Source organism: Colletes gigas, unplaced genomic scaffold, assembly GCF_013123115.1.
Source record: "Colletes gigas isolate AHSC1104 unplaced genomic scaffold, ASM1312311v1 Colletes_gigas_Sc00004, whole genome shotgun sequence".
Taxonomy (NCBI): Eukaryota; Metazoa; Arthropoda; class Insecta; order Hymenoptera; family Colletidae; genus Colletes; species Colletes gigas.
This window is the reverse complement of record NW_025106633.1, coordinates 9,322,644-9,341,181: the sequence shown is the minus strand read 5'-3', so window position 1 is coordinate 9,341,181 and position 18,538 is coordinate 9,322,644. Positions and strand designations below refer to the sequence as shown.

At 43.7% G+C, this 18,538-nt stretch overlaps 1 long non-coding RNA gene across 2 annotated transcripts in view; it reads left to right on the top strand.

Moving 5' to 3' along the window:
* The window catches only part of LOC122405368, a 113,134-nt gene that overhangs the window by 14,370 nt on the left and 80,226 nt on the right, over window positions 1-18,538 (top strand). For both annotated transcript variants that reach the window (XR_006259761.1, XR_006259760.1), the window contains exon 3: window positions 15,064-15,179. This is a non-coding gene — a long non-coding RNA (uncharacterized LOC122405368). The remainder of the gene's footprint in view (window positions 1-15,063; window positions 15,180-18,538) is intronic.

Sequence of the window (18,538 nt, the reverse complement as noted above, 5' to 3'; positions counted from 1 at the left end):
TAATTATCATTTTGAGATTATTATTTCCGTTCTTGTTTCTCTGGAAGTCAATTACTGGGACACGGTCAACAACCAGCACTTTTATTTACTATGCCCCGTTAATTCTTGTCCTCAGACAAAAGAGAACGGGAAACTTCTAATTCGCCTTGCTTCTGCGAGCGATTCGCGTTGCCGCCACTTGCATAATGCCGTCTAGGAAAGCTGCGCTCTCGGGGCCAGCAACGTACGAACGCGACTCGCTATTTTAATTAACAATTACCGCAACCTGTAATTACCGCGGACACGCGCGTCGCGTATGCATACCGAACGCGAGCGAATTAAGGGGTTGCACCAGGATGGAGAGGCAAAATATTCATGGTTATTTAAAAATTAGTTGCAATGGGTCTGCGCGTTCGAAAAATTTTTACTCCTGGCGCATGAATATACATTATTCGCAGAACGCAAAAATACATAGCTCTATTTCTGGATAGTTGATTTCTCCACGAACTCACGTTCTTTGTCTCTTTAGGTAGTACTTTATTAATTAAAAATATCACAATCTGAGTGTTGCATTATCTTATTCGAAGAATTGATACGATATTAGGATTTATACATATAATCTAATATGTCGGATAATTGGAATGAAGGTATTTTTTTTCTCGAAAATGCGTAGGATTTCAGGGGTATGTGTATTCACCAAAAATAGTTGTAATTGATTCCCGTAATTGAAAATAATTTTTTCAGAACGATTTGAAATCTTCTAATTTCGCCATAAAATTTCTGCACTTGTTCGAATTTTTTTCTCGAAAATGAGTAGCATTTCGGGGGTATGTCTATTTACCAAAAATGCTTGTAATTGACCCCTGAAGCCAAAAATAATTTTTCCAAAACGATTTGAAATTTTGTAATTTCGCCGAAAAATTTCACACCTTCTCGAATTTTTTTCTGGAAAATGGATAGGATTTCGGGGGTATGTCTATTCACCAAAAATGATTGTAATTGACTCCCGCAACAGAAAATAATTTTTCCAAAACGATTTGAAATTTTGTAATTTCGCTGAAAAATTTCACACCTTCTCGAATTTTTTTCTGGAAAATGGATAGGATTTCGGGGGTATGTCTATTCACCAAAAATGATTGAAATTGACTCCTGCAACTGAAAATAATTTTTGTAGAGTGATTTGAAAATTTTTTTTTCGCCGAGAAATTTCAGCACCTTCCCCATGTCGATTTTTCTGAAAAATGTTGTTTATCATTTATAATAAACACGAGCGATGGGTGATATAGTGTTAGAATTTAAGTATGCCGGGTATTTGGATATTGAGGATAATCGGAACTCGACTGTATCCTTAAACGGCCCGGTGGACCCGACGAAAGTAATCGGTTCCTATCAATTAGAGGTCTCCTCGAGTTTCATGCTTTCTTCGCGAACGAATCGAAGCTCGACCGGTCTGTCCGTGGATCCATCGATCACTTCCGATCGATTAACCCGTTTTAACCGAAAGTCGTAGGGACGCGGCATGAGTCGAAGGAGGAGGATCAAGGCAATCGAATGACTTCTCAATCTGAATGCGTCCGACGCAAAATGTCGTTCTTTAACGCACCACTGAAGCGAAAAGACGTCCCGAGACCCGAAACCGACTGCTTATCGCGAGTAACTCTTCTCTTCTTCAGTCGTCGGAATTTCTGTCGCGGAAAAGACCCCGCCCCGAAGGGAAGCCCAGGGATAAAGAGTAAAAGGAGCACGGGTTTCTCTCCACGGTGACTCGAAAACTGTGTAAGCGCGATCTTTTGATGCACGCCCGGTGAAAGTTTATAATTGATCGGGGGATCACCGTGTGCTGGATGGATTTCTCGCGGCAGAGACGCTGGGCGGAGCTTTTTGATACGCACGAAACGCGAGAAAGGCGAAAGATCGTGGATTGGAAAATGTTCTTTAGGCCTCGGTTATCGATACAGCGTGGGACGACCAAAGAACGTTCTGCATTTTAAAATAAATAACAAATCGCCTTTTTAGTGAAATTCGAAGGGTTGAAACGAGAGCTGGGCGAAATTGTATATACAAGTTTGCTTCGCCTAGCTTATATTTCACTTTTTAAGGGCATTTTAGGGGAGGCAAATGTTTTTTTAAATTTATTTTTATGCCTTCTCGATTCGCTTCAGCGGCCTCCAATTCCTCTTGATTTTATTTTTAAGAATTTGGATCGTTGTTAAGGCAAAACTGTGCAATTAAATTATGTTTTATCGTTGTTCTAAAATTAGAGTAAAAAAGAAATGATCTGTGCTCGCGAGGAGGATGACGAAGCCACTTGTCTCCCGTGTCCGGACACGAAACGCATCGATTGACCTTTTTCTCGGCTAACAAGCTGACAGACCGTGGCTTCGGATTAATATATGCAACCTGTCGGCCTATCTCGTCGCTACGGCGGATCGTAGAATTTTGGCTCGGTGTTAGGCGATAAGCTTCTGCAGCCGGTGCCGCTACCAGTTTTCTTTTTAGCGGGTAGAGACGATAGATGTTGTAGTTTTTTTGTTCGGTTATCGATGATGGATCGAGACGCATACTCGCGAAGAAATAATGGGACATGTTTCCGTCCCGTTGCTCCTGCCGATTGATACGTCCGCAGTCCGTGTCTCGATTTTTAATTTCAAGAACAATATTTCTCTACTTCGTTGATCCTGATATTTTAATCTTGGCCGAAAGAAGGCCATTTTTTCTGCTCGTATCGTACGACAAAAGGAACGCAAAGTGTCTCATTAATATTTTCTGTATACTCGAACTCGTTTCGGAGTATCTGTGATAGGAGGTAACGAAATTCAGATTCGAATCAAGATGGCGGCCCATCGTTTGGTCGCTGGGGGACCCCAAGTGATTCCTTTAGCCCGATCAAAACACAAACAAAAGAGGAATCGACTGAAGTAATAAACGTTTTATCTATTTTCAACTCTGTTGTACTTCAAAAAGATATATGTTGTGGTTTGCCTTGACCCCATTTCTATACGTGGTTCCTTTAACTCCCAAGGTGGCGCCCTCAGCGACCAAACGACGGACGCCATCTTGGGGGTTAAATGAACCACATATAGAAATGGGGTTAAGGCGAACACGTATCTTTTTAAAGCACAAAAAAAAGTTGATTATTACAGTCGATCCTTGATTTGTTTGTGTTTTAATTGCCCAAATGGGAATCTCTGGCAATGATTGCCGCAATCCTCGCTCGAAAGAAGTCTGGTAACCGCGTAATTTTTACGGTGTCTCTAATTGAGCATCATCGGCGCGTCGAACAGTCCGGGTTGGTTTTTACGCCGTTTCCCTCGGCTGGTGAACGGATCGAAACGCCAGGCGCCCGACACCGGGGACCTCCGCGCGGCTCCTAATTCCGCAACGCTAAGGCGCTCCTCAATTAACGTCACGGCGCTAACTTTCACCGCAAGGCAAAGCCGCTTCGGTTACGCCCCATTATCTCGTTGCTCGTGTTGCACGCGTGCCTCTACCTGTCTCTCGATACGCGTGCGTTTCTGCGTGTGTCGGTGGGCGCGAGCGCGCGTCAAAAGGCGCCCCCAGGCGCCATCGATCGGCTTCCGATCCGTCGATCCGCGGCGGACGGAAATATCGCCGCGTGGAAACCGGCTCGAGGGCTCCGTCTAGTTTCGAGCGTTAAAAACCCGACGATATCCCGACAATTTTTCCACCGAGAAAACTATCAGACGTATCGATTTCAAACTTTGCATATTTATTCATGCCCTGTCGAGCCACGGAATTAGTTTCCATCTATAAGTGATTCGGAAATATAGGGACTCGTCGCTCGAATATCCAGCAATATTATTAATATTAATATAAAATTCGAAATCTGTGTGTTTGTGCATTCCCTGTAACTCGTGCAATTTTTGCCCGATCCGGATGAAATTTTGGTTGGTCAATTTACATGTTTTGGCGAAAAGTATAGGCTACTTAATTCGTGGAAACAAGGTTCGACGATGTTATAAATAAAACATACTCCAAGTAGGTTTGATCGAATAGGTAACGAGTCTAGACTTGAACTAGTGTTTTCACGAACAGTATAGATATTTTTTAAAGTTCCTAGTTGGAAGATACGAAAATATTCGTTAGCAGTCCTGCTCTTTTCTGTCCTGAATCATAAATGGAAGCGATTTCTCTGAAAACCGCAATTGGAACGATTGTCAATGAAGTTGCACCTGTTTCCAGAAAAAGTCACCCTACTAGGTCAACGTGTACATCTGTACAGATCGAGGTTGGGTTATGCACATCACCAAAAAGTCTTTCAGGTTGCATATAGACTCGAGGATCGATGCAGCGTAGTGCTTAATTTTTCGAACTTTTGATACCCACGATTTAGACCTCGCCTAATTGCCAAAGTAAATAGAGCAGAAGGTATCTTTTACGATCCCTAATATTCTGCTTCACGCTACATCAACCTGCCGGTACGATTTAATTTGTTTCCCCAGGCTGGTTGTGCGTGGCTAATTTGCTTGCGACGATCGCATCCCCAAGTACCGTGCATCCTCCCCTTTTATAGCCGCCTACGCAAATTGCACGCGCGTGCGTGGGTGGGCATCGGATCGGCTAACATTTAACAGAGGATGCTTAAAATTGTTTACAAAACATGGCTCTAAATTAGACGGTAAGCTAAGAATGCATCGTGGATTTTTGTTCGGTGCTCATTTGCATATTCATTCGGTGTCGGGTGATCCCTCGATAAGTGTACACATAATCATTGCATTCCAGTAGCGGTTCTCAACCTATAAATTACATCAGACTTAAATATTCAATGGTTTGGTAACAAATTGTTTCAAAAGAATCTCTTCTTCTACGACAGAAATTTGTTGTTGTTCCAATTATTTTTATTATAGTTTCTATTTTCAATAAATCTAAATTTCTGTACCTCGACAGAATTAGTCCCCAGTCTCTAATAATGGTGCGTGGTTAAGAACCGTTGGCGTAGAATGTACGTTCGAGTAGCAAATTGCCTCTCTCGAAACTGACGTTTATTATCTGAAAAAAGGAAATAATAGTCGTACGAACCGTGGGGCTCCGCGAAAAATTCGTTGCATACGCGTCCCGCGAATAGATTGGAACGCGACGAATCGACTTCACAGGCTGGGAGGTAAATAAAAAGAATGCCTTTAACGACACCGACCCCGTAATTGCGTAATAGTAACTCATTGTGCCGGTACTAAAGTTCCATTTGACGCACGCGAGCCGCGCAAGAACCTCGTCATTGTCCTTCGGTTTTCATTACGATCCGAGCGGAAACCGTCGCGCGGGGTCCGTTCATTGAAAAGTCACTGTCGGAACCGATCACGGCCGGGGCTCGTTAAGTCCCCCCGGGACAAGGCCGCTCGATTTCTTGCGTCGATCGTTCCGATGCGTTCGTTTCCGCAGGTGCAACGAATGCTGATTCCATAGATCGCGGAAAGAATCGAAGAAAGGCGGAACGGTGAAAGTACCATCGATGCTTCGGTTACACCGAAAGCTTAGACATCGTGGCTAATCACCAAGTTTCGGATTACCTCGAGGACATTCGAGGAACGCGGATCTCGCGATCGGTATCCGGAAATCCGCGCCGGATATCTCGTCGATGAAACTCGATTCGTTCCGCCAATGGTTCGCCTGTTCGCCATTTTTAAGTCGCGGAGAAAATTATTATGCATCTTCCACCACTCGATATTGGGGGTTTCTCTTTACTCCTCTGCGTTCGAGATTCGATACTCGAAGGGAATAATCGAATATCGAGTGGTTAATCGCTCCTCTGCGTTCGAGATTCGATACTCGAAACGAATAATCGAGCATTGAATGGTTAATTGCTCCTGTGCGTTCGAGATCCGATAGTCGAAACGAATAATCGAATATCGAGTGGTTAATCGCTCCTCTGCGTTCGAGATTCGATAGTCGAAACGAATAATCGATATTGGGGTTTTCTCTTTACTCCTGTGTGTTCGAGATTCGATACTCGAAAGGAATAATCGAATATCGAGTGGTTAATCGCTCCTCTGCGTTCGAGATTCGATAGTCGAAAGGAATAATCGAATATCGAATGATTAATCGCTCCTCCGCGTTCGAGATTCGATAGTCGAAACGAATAATCGAATATCGAGTAGTTAATCGCTCCTCTGCGTTCGAGATTCGATACTCGAAAGAAGTAATCGAATATCGAGTGGTTGATTGTTCCTGTGCGTTCGAGATTTGATACTCGAAATTAATAATCGAACATCGAATTATTATCGTATAAATTCCGAGTACGAAAGAGGAGTTGTTCGTAGTTACGAACAGTTGGGGGTGCAAGCTCGGAGGTTACGTCGACCGAGAAAATTGCAAAAAGGGCAACGAGCGTATCCGTGGCCTGTATTGGCCGATAAAAAGGACTCGATCCCCCGATCGTTAGCCCGGAACGTGTCGTACGGGACCAGAAAGAAGATGTAGGACGAGAAGGAAGGACGAAGGTGGAACGTGGTCGACGCGAAGCGTTTCTCCGTGGCCGTCCGTTGCGCGAACATGTCGTTGTTTATTACCGCGATTCGTAAGATAGTATCAATTGAATGCACCGCTTCTGGAAAGAGATTAATGCAATCCCAGCGGGCACCGTGCTCCGGGAACATCGTCAACGGGTAATTCCCCGTACGTTCCTGCCCCACAGCCCCCACGGCGCTAATTGTTTTCCTAATTCGGCCGGGCTGCGGGCCAGAATTACGCGGACATCTAATTAGGATGATGCATCGTCGGTGTCGTTCCGTACCACCCCTTGAATCCTTCGCTAGTTTCCGTTTCGCGAGATGATAATCTTTCTTGGGATTCGGACTGGATCGAGGATCGTTCGAGGGAAAGTTTCGGCTCATCGGAGTCTATAAGATCTCTTGTCGGACAAATGGAACGATTTCTCGAATATCATTGTGTCGGGGAATTTTTTATTATCATCTCGAGGAAGGGGGGGAGGGGCAAAATTTTATTTTATCGATGATATATCGTATCTTATGCGTAAAATAAAATTTTTCCCTGCGATGCTTCATTTTCATTAGGGTTGTTGGCGCAAGTAGAAACAGCGAGCAATGGACAGACGCTCCCAGCCAAGTCTTTTTCAATTTTCGAATCGAATCGTCTAAAAAACGAAGCATTTCTCATAGTTTAACGCTCCACCAATTTCTCAATCGTCAAATTACCATTCTAAATACATAAAGTTTATGAAAATCAGTGATTCAGGTAGCTCAATTAGCAGATATCCGTCGCATTACGTTAGCTACCGTTTCTAAAAGGAAGCTCGATGCAATTTGTACCCATCGATACGTTCGAGCCGCGCTTTAAGTGCATGGAAACAGTAATAGTAGCGCAGTAAAACCGTTCCCAGTCACGGTAACAATATTAATGAACCGGTATTACCACGACCGATTGCATAATGGGGCATTAAAACCGTAATAACGCTATCGCGTTGGATCGACGACTGGATCTCGTTACAGCGACCAGCAACGCCGTCGAGGGCATTAAATTTTTTACGATAGATCACCGGGCGACGTAACGTCTACGATTTTCGAGGCATCGATCAAGACGCACGATGACATTTAGGCTCGATGATCGCTGGAAGGCGACGCGTGAGCGACGATGACACGATACCGCGGGGGGGATACACTTTCCGCGGTGAACTTTTCGAGCGAGATCTAATCTCGGGGCTGAGATAGGGCGTAGGTGGTGAGACAGAGAGCCCACGGTTGTATTAATACGCCGAGCGCGATCGTATCGCGGTTTTGACTATGCGTAGGTACGCGGCTATAAATTATATAGGGGCGAGAACGAGCGGGCCCGCTTTTAATGACAAAGTTCACGGAGCAAACATAACCCGGGGGAGTCGAGAGGCTGGAACACGGTAGATCCTCGATAGTCCGACCGGATAAATGTTTGGTAATGCGCGTACCACGCGAAACGAGCGCTCGGAATCTATCGAGGAATTATTCTTGCACGCTTCAGGTCCGCGCCATGTGTTTTCGCCGCTCAAGGTCACCGTGCACATCGACCATTTGCATAATATTTCTATAAACAATCGAGAAAGGTGCCCACCAAGTTCCGATTTTGATCGCGGTAAGATAATGTTTCGCCAGAGCGATTAAAGCTGGGTTTTTATAGCGGTTCGAGGCAACGGCTGGAAACGTCCGCGGATGGAAATTAATTACACGCTTTGTAACAACGTTTACCCATGGTCTGGAATCCAGAATGCCATAATTTCCGCGAACTTGACAGATCTTTACACAAATCTGGACCGCTGACCGGGGAAACCCGATACCCGCGGATCCGGCGCGTCGTTTCTCTTAGCGAACGATGGTGGTGACGTTAACGTTCTCGCGTTTCAAATTTTTTTAGCTTCGATTCGAGAGGTTCGATCGATTCTTTGGTCTATCTGGGCGATTGAGACTTTGCTCGATTCGAAACGAGTAGTAATGGCAGCCGTTTGGCGCGCAATTCGAATTCAAAATGGCGGTTGCTCATCTGTACGTTCGAAAGCAAAGTACGCGAATAGGGTTGGATAATAAGAACGTGGACGTTTCGAAAGAGGAGATTACTAAAAAAAATATGAAAAGGTGTTCGACTCCGTGGACTTTCTCGCTGAAAGACGAGCATCTGCCAGTAAAATGTAGGTTATGTCTATAAAACGCGCGGAGGGTGTCATCCGTGAGAGCATGCAGAACCACTTTTCTTCGTGGTCTGGAAACGGCGGTAAGGTCAGCCACGGGACGGTGGATGATTTCACCTCGGCCATATTTATTATCCTAATCTTGATACTGTGTGCCTGGCCTACATTCGCCTGCAAATTGCTGCGACGACTTACTGCATGCTGTTTTTCGTATCGCGGGCAGGGATCGCGAGGAATTCAATGAGCACTTTTTCCACCTCGATTTTATTCGCGACATTGTTGATCGAAACCATACTAACCATACGCTCATCGAAACTCCGTTTCCGTTCCCATTCACAAGTTTTTTTTAAATACTCGAGGTCGATTTTTTACTGGGACACCCTGTACCCGTAGACTGTTTATGTTCTACTCCAAATTGAATGAAAAAAACATCGGTTTTATAACGCCAGGATCTATAAAAGCTCGACGATAGTCTGCAAACGGATCGTAATAAAAACTCGTAACTGGGGCGACGAATAAAACTATAATATAATATAAAATTTATAATATGCTCACAGTTTACAGCTAACGCGGGATTATTTTTAGAACGTCCAAGCCAATAGAGCGCGATTTTACAATTTCTGGTGGATCTTGCGGCCGTAATGAACGATCGCAGCGCCCGTGGGGACATAACAGTAAATCAGTACACAACAGGTGATGGCTGGCACGATTACGAGTGTATGCCAAAAGGCTATTGTCTTAACGTCCGCCTAGAAATTAAATAGCATTCGTTATTTACTCGTTTTATCGCAATGTATCTTATTCCTGAGTGTATCTTAATTCTTCGGATTTAGTGATAGCATAATTTCCAACAAAATATCGCCGCGGTATAATGTCAAGGATCTCGACTATCCACGAGATATCAAAATTGATATTTGACTAAATTATGAATCATACAAATTGAAACGATCTCTTGACGCGTGATTCATTTTAAACTATTATACAACTATTCTCAAAATTGGCTGATCATCCACGATAGATACTGATAATTTTATCAAACATTAAAATTAACAAGGTTCACATTTGAAACTTTTCTTGTGAGTTTAATTGATCGATCATAAAATCAAAGATCAAAGAATAAAATAAAAGATTGAGCTAGACAGAGAGTCGATAAAAAAATCTAAATCTACGCCTACGATCTGTGAGTGGCCTTCCGTTGCTTTCGTATTCCTTTTAGTTTTCCCTCGCTTCGTCGATATTGCGTTCTATCGATCTGTTACACTTCGATTACCTTTATTTCACTCTGTTTAATTTCATCGTGCTTTGCTCCGTTTCCTCGGCGCGCATTGTTACGTTATTTTGCACCGTCTGATCATCTTTTCTACTTTGGTACATTTCGCTGGTAATTTATCTTGCTTTGTTCTCCTTCATTTCTCTCCGTTTCTCTCGACATTGTCGCTATTTCGTGTCCCATGTTACTCGACTCTAACATATAGTATTATTTTACTCTTTGCCTATTTGCGTTCCATTCTGATCTACGCTCCTACGACCCCCTTTCGTTTTACTCCATTTTCCCCCCCGTGTATCAACGCTTTGTTCTGCATCGTTCTGTTCTACACGATTTCTGCCCCGGGCTACCATTATATTCTACTTTGCCTCGTTCCACCTTTCAACATTAGCAGCGAACGCGTTAAATGATAATAAAATACATTCGCCCGAGCATGTTTCAAGCCAATGCCAAGACTAAGTTCGTGAGAAAGATTCATTTGTGAAATTAACCTCTTGTCGGAAACAGAGGACTCGTGCAATTTTATTAACAACCCGAAGTCCACTTCATTTTCATTATTCCGTAAAGTCTCTTGCCTTTTTTCAATTATTTCAAATTTTTTGAACCAGTTAACTCTCAATCTGCTTTTTGACCCAATTGGTAACGTGCAACAGAATCGCAGAGAAATACTCGAGAAAGTATATAGTTTAAGAGCCAGGCAACGAAATAATCTACAGAAAAATCGAATAACTCAACGCGCGATTATTTTAAACAACGTCCAACCGAGGAATATAATATCCCATTTTAACGATCATTTTTCAAACACTTTATTTCGTCCCAAGCCTGAGAAAGATTCTGTTCGAGGGCGATATTTCACTAGGAGCTGTTTTCTAACAGATACGAGCGTAACAAGAGTATTTTCTAAGCCACGTTCGCTTGCGTTTTCCAGCGTTTGAATGGATTTAGCGCGCGATAAATCACGAGTTCGGTAGAGCCAAGAGGAAAACCAGTGTTCCAAGCAGCCAGAGTGGTCCGTACGTCGGAAAATGGCGGATTAAATTTAAACTCGTGGTTTGATTGTCAACCACGTGTTATATCGCACGGATTCCGTCGAGTCGTGTCACCCGGGCGAGCCGAACCATTAACTCCTAACCCATTTCTATGAATCATCGGTATCATACGTCTCTGCCCCGTTCTCTGCCAAGAATTTAGCAAGCCTCGGCGCGCGGATCCTCAATTTGCGCCACCCGACTTCATTTTCCCCGTCGCGATCCGGGGAAAAACAGAGGATCTATAAATCCGAAAATCTCCGGCCACCGGGCCCGTAAATCATCCCGAATGGATTAAATCGTTTGGAAATGTTCGCGAAAAGTTAAGCCGGCCGGTAAATAAATAACGAGCGTCGGGCCGGATAAAATGGACGACGGTAAATCTGGCCGTGGAATCTCGTAAAATTGGTTTTATTCAAATTTGTCGGGGAATGGCGCGGGACGGAGCAGATTATGGCAAAATTTTATTCTCTTTAACGACTCACGGGGTGCGTCGAACCTTTTATGTCGGAATTATTCGATTCTATATTACCCCTTTCAATTTTGAAATTGGTAATAATTAGACTGCGGATTTTTATGCATTTATGGGAAATTTTAATCCTCAACAAACTACAGAATGCATTTAATATGCAAAAATATAAGAAATACTTAAAGTAAGATACGAATTATTATATTTAAGGGTTCAGACAGCCCTCTGCGAAGCTTCCGTTTCATTAATTCTATTAATAAAAATGTGAATTTGCATAAAGATCCACACTCTAGTAATAATTATATCGAGTACCCTTTAGTCGTATTAAAAGATTTATTCATAATTATTCGTATATTTAGCACGTGGTCGAGTTAAAAGTCTTCCATTGGCGTTATCCGCCATTTTTGTTTTTCTTGCATCAGTTTTAACCTCTCTTCACGTACGATTTAATTCCAAATAATCTTTTAGAAGCGTAGTATTTAATTTCGTTCGTACAAGGAATGGCCACGAGAAAGAATAGATTTTTTAAAAAATATCTCCTGATTATAAAAGTGTGTTGATTTTAATATATGAGGTTAAAGTTCATTTCAGTGTGAATGAAAACGTAAACAAAAATTGAGGGGAAATTTGCCAGTAGTGGGTGTCGTAGCGGAAGTTTCGATCCGATTGATTGGGGATCATCTCGATCGAGACGATCCAAGAGGATCATCCGCGGACAGTGTCGCAGCCTGCGTCGGTTTCTGCAATTAACGGACCGTGTCTAATGGCGTGCCGGTACCGACTGACTAATGACACGATTTTCACCCACGCATGAAGCGAGATATCTCGATATCTCGTACGTAATTATGTCCGAGCGCGACATTAGCGTACAATGTTCCATTGTTGGCGTGGCCATGTTCCGGCGGATTTCTAAGCGATTGCCTACCGTAACGCCTTCCTCGACATCGAGTTCTTTCACTCATCGTGCCTGGTCCTCCGCGCTTCCAATTCCGAACAAACCTCCACGATGCTTCCCAAACATTCGAACACCATTTCTCCCATTCGTAAACTCCTTTCATCTATGATGCGCTCAAAGATAAGATAAATGGGCTGTATAATGTTTGGCAATAAACTGTGGAATAACAGAATTATAGAACAGGGTCATTCTAAATTTAAAAAATACAGATTCAAAGGCAAATATCATCACGTTGATTGGCTATATCAATTTTTACTGTTTAGGGATATTCTAGATATTTTTTTAAATTATATATAGTTTAATGGGGTAGTTGTTAATTTGTAGTATTTTATTTATTTATTGTAAGTGTTTTGAAAACGCCGGTCACCGGTGACCACCATGACAGTCAACGTGTCCTAACGATCTTGAACTTTCTAAACCCTAACTACTCCCATATAAGAAACTGTATAATAGTTCTTGCAATCTTTTCGGAATTTTTCACCCAATATTACCCAAGAAATTTCCATAAGAACAATAAAAGTATATTTCATTTCTAAAACATCCTCGAAATTCATAAATCCCCCGATCTATTTTCCTCAACCCGTTGAGAATCAATTTCTTCTCCTCTGTGGAAAGTCTAATATCATTAGACTGTGGATCTCTACGCAAATTCATATTTTTATTAACAGAATTAATGGAATGAAATGAAGTTACACCACCTATGGTTAAAGACTTGACAATTTAAATAAAAGACAGTAACGACTAAAAAACATATTTTCGTATAGTCTGAGGGTCTCTCTAAAAGTCTAGTAGAATAGAGTTTCCTAAACTTTCACTCGAAATTTTGATTCTGTTACCCGAGAATCCCCCTTGAACGCGATTCGTGGTGACGGAGGGGCCCAGAAATGCGGGCCTGGCCCAGACGCCGAGGGCCCCCGGGTGACTCAGCGCGGGCAATTCGCGTCGCCGCGGAGACGTTTCATTAATATCGCGAAGGTCAGGCTGCGGCCAGGACTTCTTCCTAAGTGATCTACGGGCGGAGGTCACCGGGCTGTTAAACCCGGTCCCCTTTCGGGTACGATCACGGCGCCGTGTCGCGTATCAACCCTCGGGTACCAAAATGGAACTGCCAGCTTGCCAGCCCGTTAACTACCACCTTTCTCCGACGTTCGAAGGGCCGCTGCAATGGCGAGTCGGCGCGGTTTTACAGTCGTCGCGCGAAATTAAACTGCCACCCTCAAAGTCGCCGGTGTGCTGGCCGTTTTGTTTGCCGGCGGAACATCTCCGACCCGAGAATTCGCACCTCCTTGAACCTCCGCTAACTCTTTGGTACACGTTCAGAGACGGTTCTTTGTTCGAAACGTTTCTGTGGATTTTCGGGACCAACGCAAGAAACGCGGAAGAAAAATCGAGACTCTCGCTTTGGGCGATTATTTTTTCAATCTTGGGTGACGGTTGTTTCCTTGAAAATTCAAGTCAATTAACCTCGATTGAATAATATTGTAGGCTGGAATGCTGGTGATAGATATTGATATAGAAGGTGATTCCATTGGGTAAATCAGTTTTTATTAGTTTGAAGTAGCATTGAAGATTATTGCAACTAACTCTGGAGAATGTATGTATTCTGACTTTATTTTGATGTATCAAGTATTCTAACTTTCTGATAAACTATTCTCGAGATACAGAGCCAACCAGAGTCGAGCATAAGAGAAGACGTTTCCAACCGGAACACCTCGAACTTGCGAATTCGATCTCCAGCAAACATTTCGAAGCGTAATGGAGTCGAACGGTCCAGCGAATTAACCTCGTCGGGATTGCCAGGTTTCCCAAGGCCGGGTTTCTCGAGATCTCTCGAGATTACTGTCATCCGAAAGTGAATTATGTCACTTTCGTCCGGGCGTAGCCGTTCGCGTCGAGGAACCCCGAAGAATCGCGCAGCTGGATATCCCCTTTCGATAATCCCCCGCGATCGACGGAGATTTCCCAACGCCGGGGCCGCTGGACCGCGAAAAGATCGCGGATTTTTCGCTTCCGCGATTACACGTTGCGAAAACAATGACTCCCGGACACATCGGTGCACCGGGTAACGATAATCGGCCCGGCGACCGATCGGCTTTCACTGATATCTCTATTCCACCGGCCTATTCCTCGTCGTTATTACCATACGCTTCGAGCGGAGTGACTTTTTTCTAAGCCCGTTCGGCTCGTTACGTTTCCCCGTGTTCCGCTCTTGGGCCTGTTGCCTGCCACTGGCCCGTAATTCACACTCGACCCCTTTGTCGCCGAGTCCCAGGACTCTTTGGCAGTTTTGAATTACGAATTACTGAAGAATTACGATATCGCTGAATAGTCCAAACCTTTACTGTTGCAAATTAGCGAACGATCGCGTCGAGTCTTGAACATTAAAATCAACACATTTTTGTATTCACCTTGTCTATTCCTTAACCCCTTGCATTCCAAATTATATTTCAATTTTGTTACCAGCAGCTTTTAAGTGTTTTAACAAATAGAGGAACAAACAAATTCGATCAAATATCTGCTTAATTTACACTGATGTTGTATTTTGTAATTTTCAAGTGTATGATATCTCTTGAACTGCACAAAGCTTTCTTTCAAAATGTACGAAAATGAAATTGAATTCTATTGGCTTGAACTTGAAAAAATGTCGAGCGGGACTCGACAAAGGAGCACCTGACGTAAGGTTAAATATTATACGTTTGAATCGTACGTCAAGTAACCATGTCCTTTGTCTAGTTTCAGGCATTCAAAGGCCTCCAGCGTCCGCCATTTTGGTGACTTGGTCTATCGTCCCAGCGTTTGGAAAAGCCGATCGTCGAGGCTGGAGGATTTCATTGGACCATCGTTTGTTCGTAAGTAATACAGTCGTGTGCCTATAAATAGCTCGAAGCTCCGAAGGAGTCGCGGGGACGATCGAATATCGCCCCGACCGAATTCCCCGGGTCCCGGCGAAACGTACGAACGCGTGAAACCGGGCCCGTTTGCGTGTCGCGGGCAACATTGTTGGGATCTGCTGGCACGCTTCTCGTGAAATCGATTCGCCACGGTAGGCAACCAACGGCCGAGAAAACGACCACGACGGGACGTCAACTCCATCCGTTCGCGAAGGACAGCTGTAAAATTGCGCCGGAATGGCAGACATCCCCGATCGTTCCTCCGCAATGGGAAGACGAAGGTTCTCGGGGACCGATTCACCATGTCGGAAGCTGCCTTTTTCGATATGGAATCGTCTGGACGCTATATACTCTGCTATAAATCTGGCCCATTTTTTGGCTAGCCTCGAACACTAGAACTACCGACAATTATAGTATATTTATTTATCCTCTGGAGTCCTGTTGATATCGGATAGTTGGTCGAGCGCTAGCGAGAGAGACAAGAGCGTAGCCCTCTGGTGGCGAGTACAGGAGACCATAGGACCCCACGGTACCAAAGAAATTAAAACAGATACTCGAATAAATGTACAATGCAATAGAAATGTTTAATCATTCTCTGATAGAAAATTAAATTTTTAGAAATTTAGTAAATATTTAGACAAGTTTTATTAGAAATTACTAACGTATGATTTTGACTGCTTCGGTAGTTTTAGTGTTTTTTAACGCTTGCAATCGATTCAGTTTTGATTTGATGGATCGATGTCGATTGGTTCCGTTGGGACTAACGAATAACGAATCGGCGATTCCGGTTGCCAAACCGAGCGGCACGGGAAACGTAATATAGCCATTACACCGCCGCCGCCGTTCATTATCATAAAAGGATCATTATCAAGGAGAACAAGAAATGATTTTTAAACGATCTTAAAGGAAATCTCTCGATCGCGACCGTTCGTTAACATGCAGAACGATTTAATACATATTTATGAGCCTAGAATGAAAAATGGTACAACGTTTCCTTGGACGTTCGAAAGTATCAATTTTAAAACCGTTATCTACCAAGTTTTATACGCGATATGTAAAACATTGGTTACAACGGACGGTATATTATTGATTATGATAGACACGTTATAGACACGTAGCCGGCAAAGAATTACGAGGCTGTCTCGAATTTCATTATTCATAAAGTAAATCGACTTCTGAATTAGCTAATGAGACGCCGTGGAAATATTGAGTTTTCAGGAATCCATTAGAGCGATGGAAAAAGTAGCATTCGCGATTAGATATTTCTTAGTACCGACGATTGATCGAGAATATGTTCCGACAATTATTTAATAGCTAATTCGAAAACTCGTATTCTATTATATTTCTAAACTCATGATTCTCTACATAAAAATATGGTAAAAAGGAGGATTAAAAACGAAGCCTCCATATTTGGGAGTTAGCAAATTACACGTTCCACGTTACAATTGCAACTTGTGAAAGTATTAGGGATAGTATTGGAAATAGGTGGTGGAATAAAAAAACAAATTAGGACAATACAACTTTGAACTACTTATCGAAACACTTGGAAGGTACGCCTACACAGTTCGAAAGAAACATACAGAATGAGAAGGTCAGTGACGAAAAATTCTATCAGACCCAATCGGTCCCATACTTTGTCTAAACGAGTCAAGGAAGGGACACATCTGCAAACTTTCTCTTTTGGAAGAGAAAAACCAACAGATAGAATAAGGCGGGAAATTCGAAATTGAGTAATCGCAAAATTCTATAATCGCGTAAAAGTATGATCCACCGCGAATGGACTTCTCGTTCAGTATGAATGTGTACGGGTACGTTGGAGCAAGAGAAAGAAAAGAAGCAGAAGAGGAGGAAAAAAAAAAGGTAAAGTCGAAGACCGATTTAGGCGTCGATAGCGGGGCACACGGCTTCCTTATCGGCGGGCCCCAGGTGTTGGACATTCGGAAGTCGCTAGTCGTAAATCAATACACCGTGGCAGACAACCGTCGTTGGACACGTACCTAAATGAATATTTCGTGCCGGCCGGCACGGATCCTGATTAATGCGATCCGTGGCACGACCACGCGCCGTAAACTCGATCCTGATTAATACTGTTTACAGCCCCGCTAGATCCCGAAACCCATTAATCAGGATCGAGTGACGACCTCTGTTCGGGCTACTCCTCGGTTGCCCTCTTACGTCCTACCGGGGAGAAAGTGTCCATTAATGTTACTTCTCCGTAAGTATCCGGTGAATTGCGCGCTTTAACACCGAATCCCCCTTCGGTTCGATTCGAGTGCTCGGGCTTCGAAGACCCCAGGCAGAATCCTCGCAGCTTCAACTCCCGGTTAATGGTTGAATCATGTCGGATGGTAGCGCACTTTTCACCAACGGGGCTCACATTTATTTAGAGAGACGGGCTCTACGATCGGTAAACGTCTTACCCCCATTGTTGACCTAACTGTATCCCCCAACGATATTGATAAGTCCACTGTTCTTGACAAGTTTATTGTGAAATGATAACTGGAATATAGCGAAGTCTCCAAGCTATGAAGCTCGAACAACTATCAAGACACTGTTAAACACTTGGAACACTCTCAAGAGCTGTTCAGACGAATTTTGGTACACAGTGCTGGACTAAAAGTACAAGATGGCGACCATATTCTCGTAAAGAAAAGGGGCTCGTTGCACAGTTCAGATAGAAATCACATACAGAGATGGAGTTCTCTATGAACGCAACGCTGCAATTATGGAATAATCGTCGTCAACATAAAAGTTGGAATAATTAGGCATAAAGGGCGCGAGGAGTCCATCGGTATCCACGGAATGCCGGGGTACGCAAGGTGTCGCGATACGGGACTCCGCGGCAGGCAGTTTATTCGCTTAAGTCAATGCACTTAGGCGACGATACGTAACCAATGGCCCGAAGCGGTCCGCGGCGCGACGTAGGCTCGATCTCGAAAGCCATTAATCAGGATCGAGCGACGACCTCTCCTCGAGCTACTCCTGATCCTCGTATACATCAGCGTTGACCTTGAATCTATGGCGAGACCGCGACACCGTAAGAGAGTACCGACCGCGGCTTGTGCAACGCCTAGCTGGAACGGCGCTGCACCTTTTTTACGGGACGCGGTTGCACCTGCGCGCGCGGATGACAAACGAGGATATCAGACCCGTATGCACCTAATAAATATCGGTAGCCGCTCGACGATACGGTCCCCGTCACGCGTCCACATCGAGAACCACGGATAATTTATCGTTTAGTTTTTCACCCACTGGACCCAGCTCGATCGCTGGGACAAGAGATTTTAATGTTTGGAGAGTGTCTGCAGATCGATGGA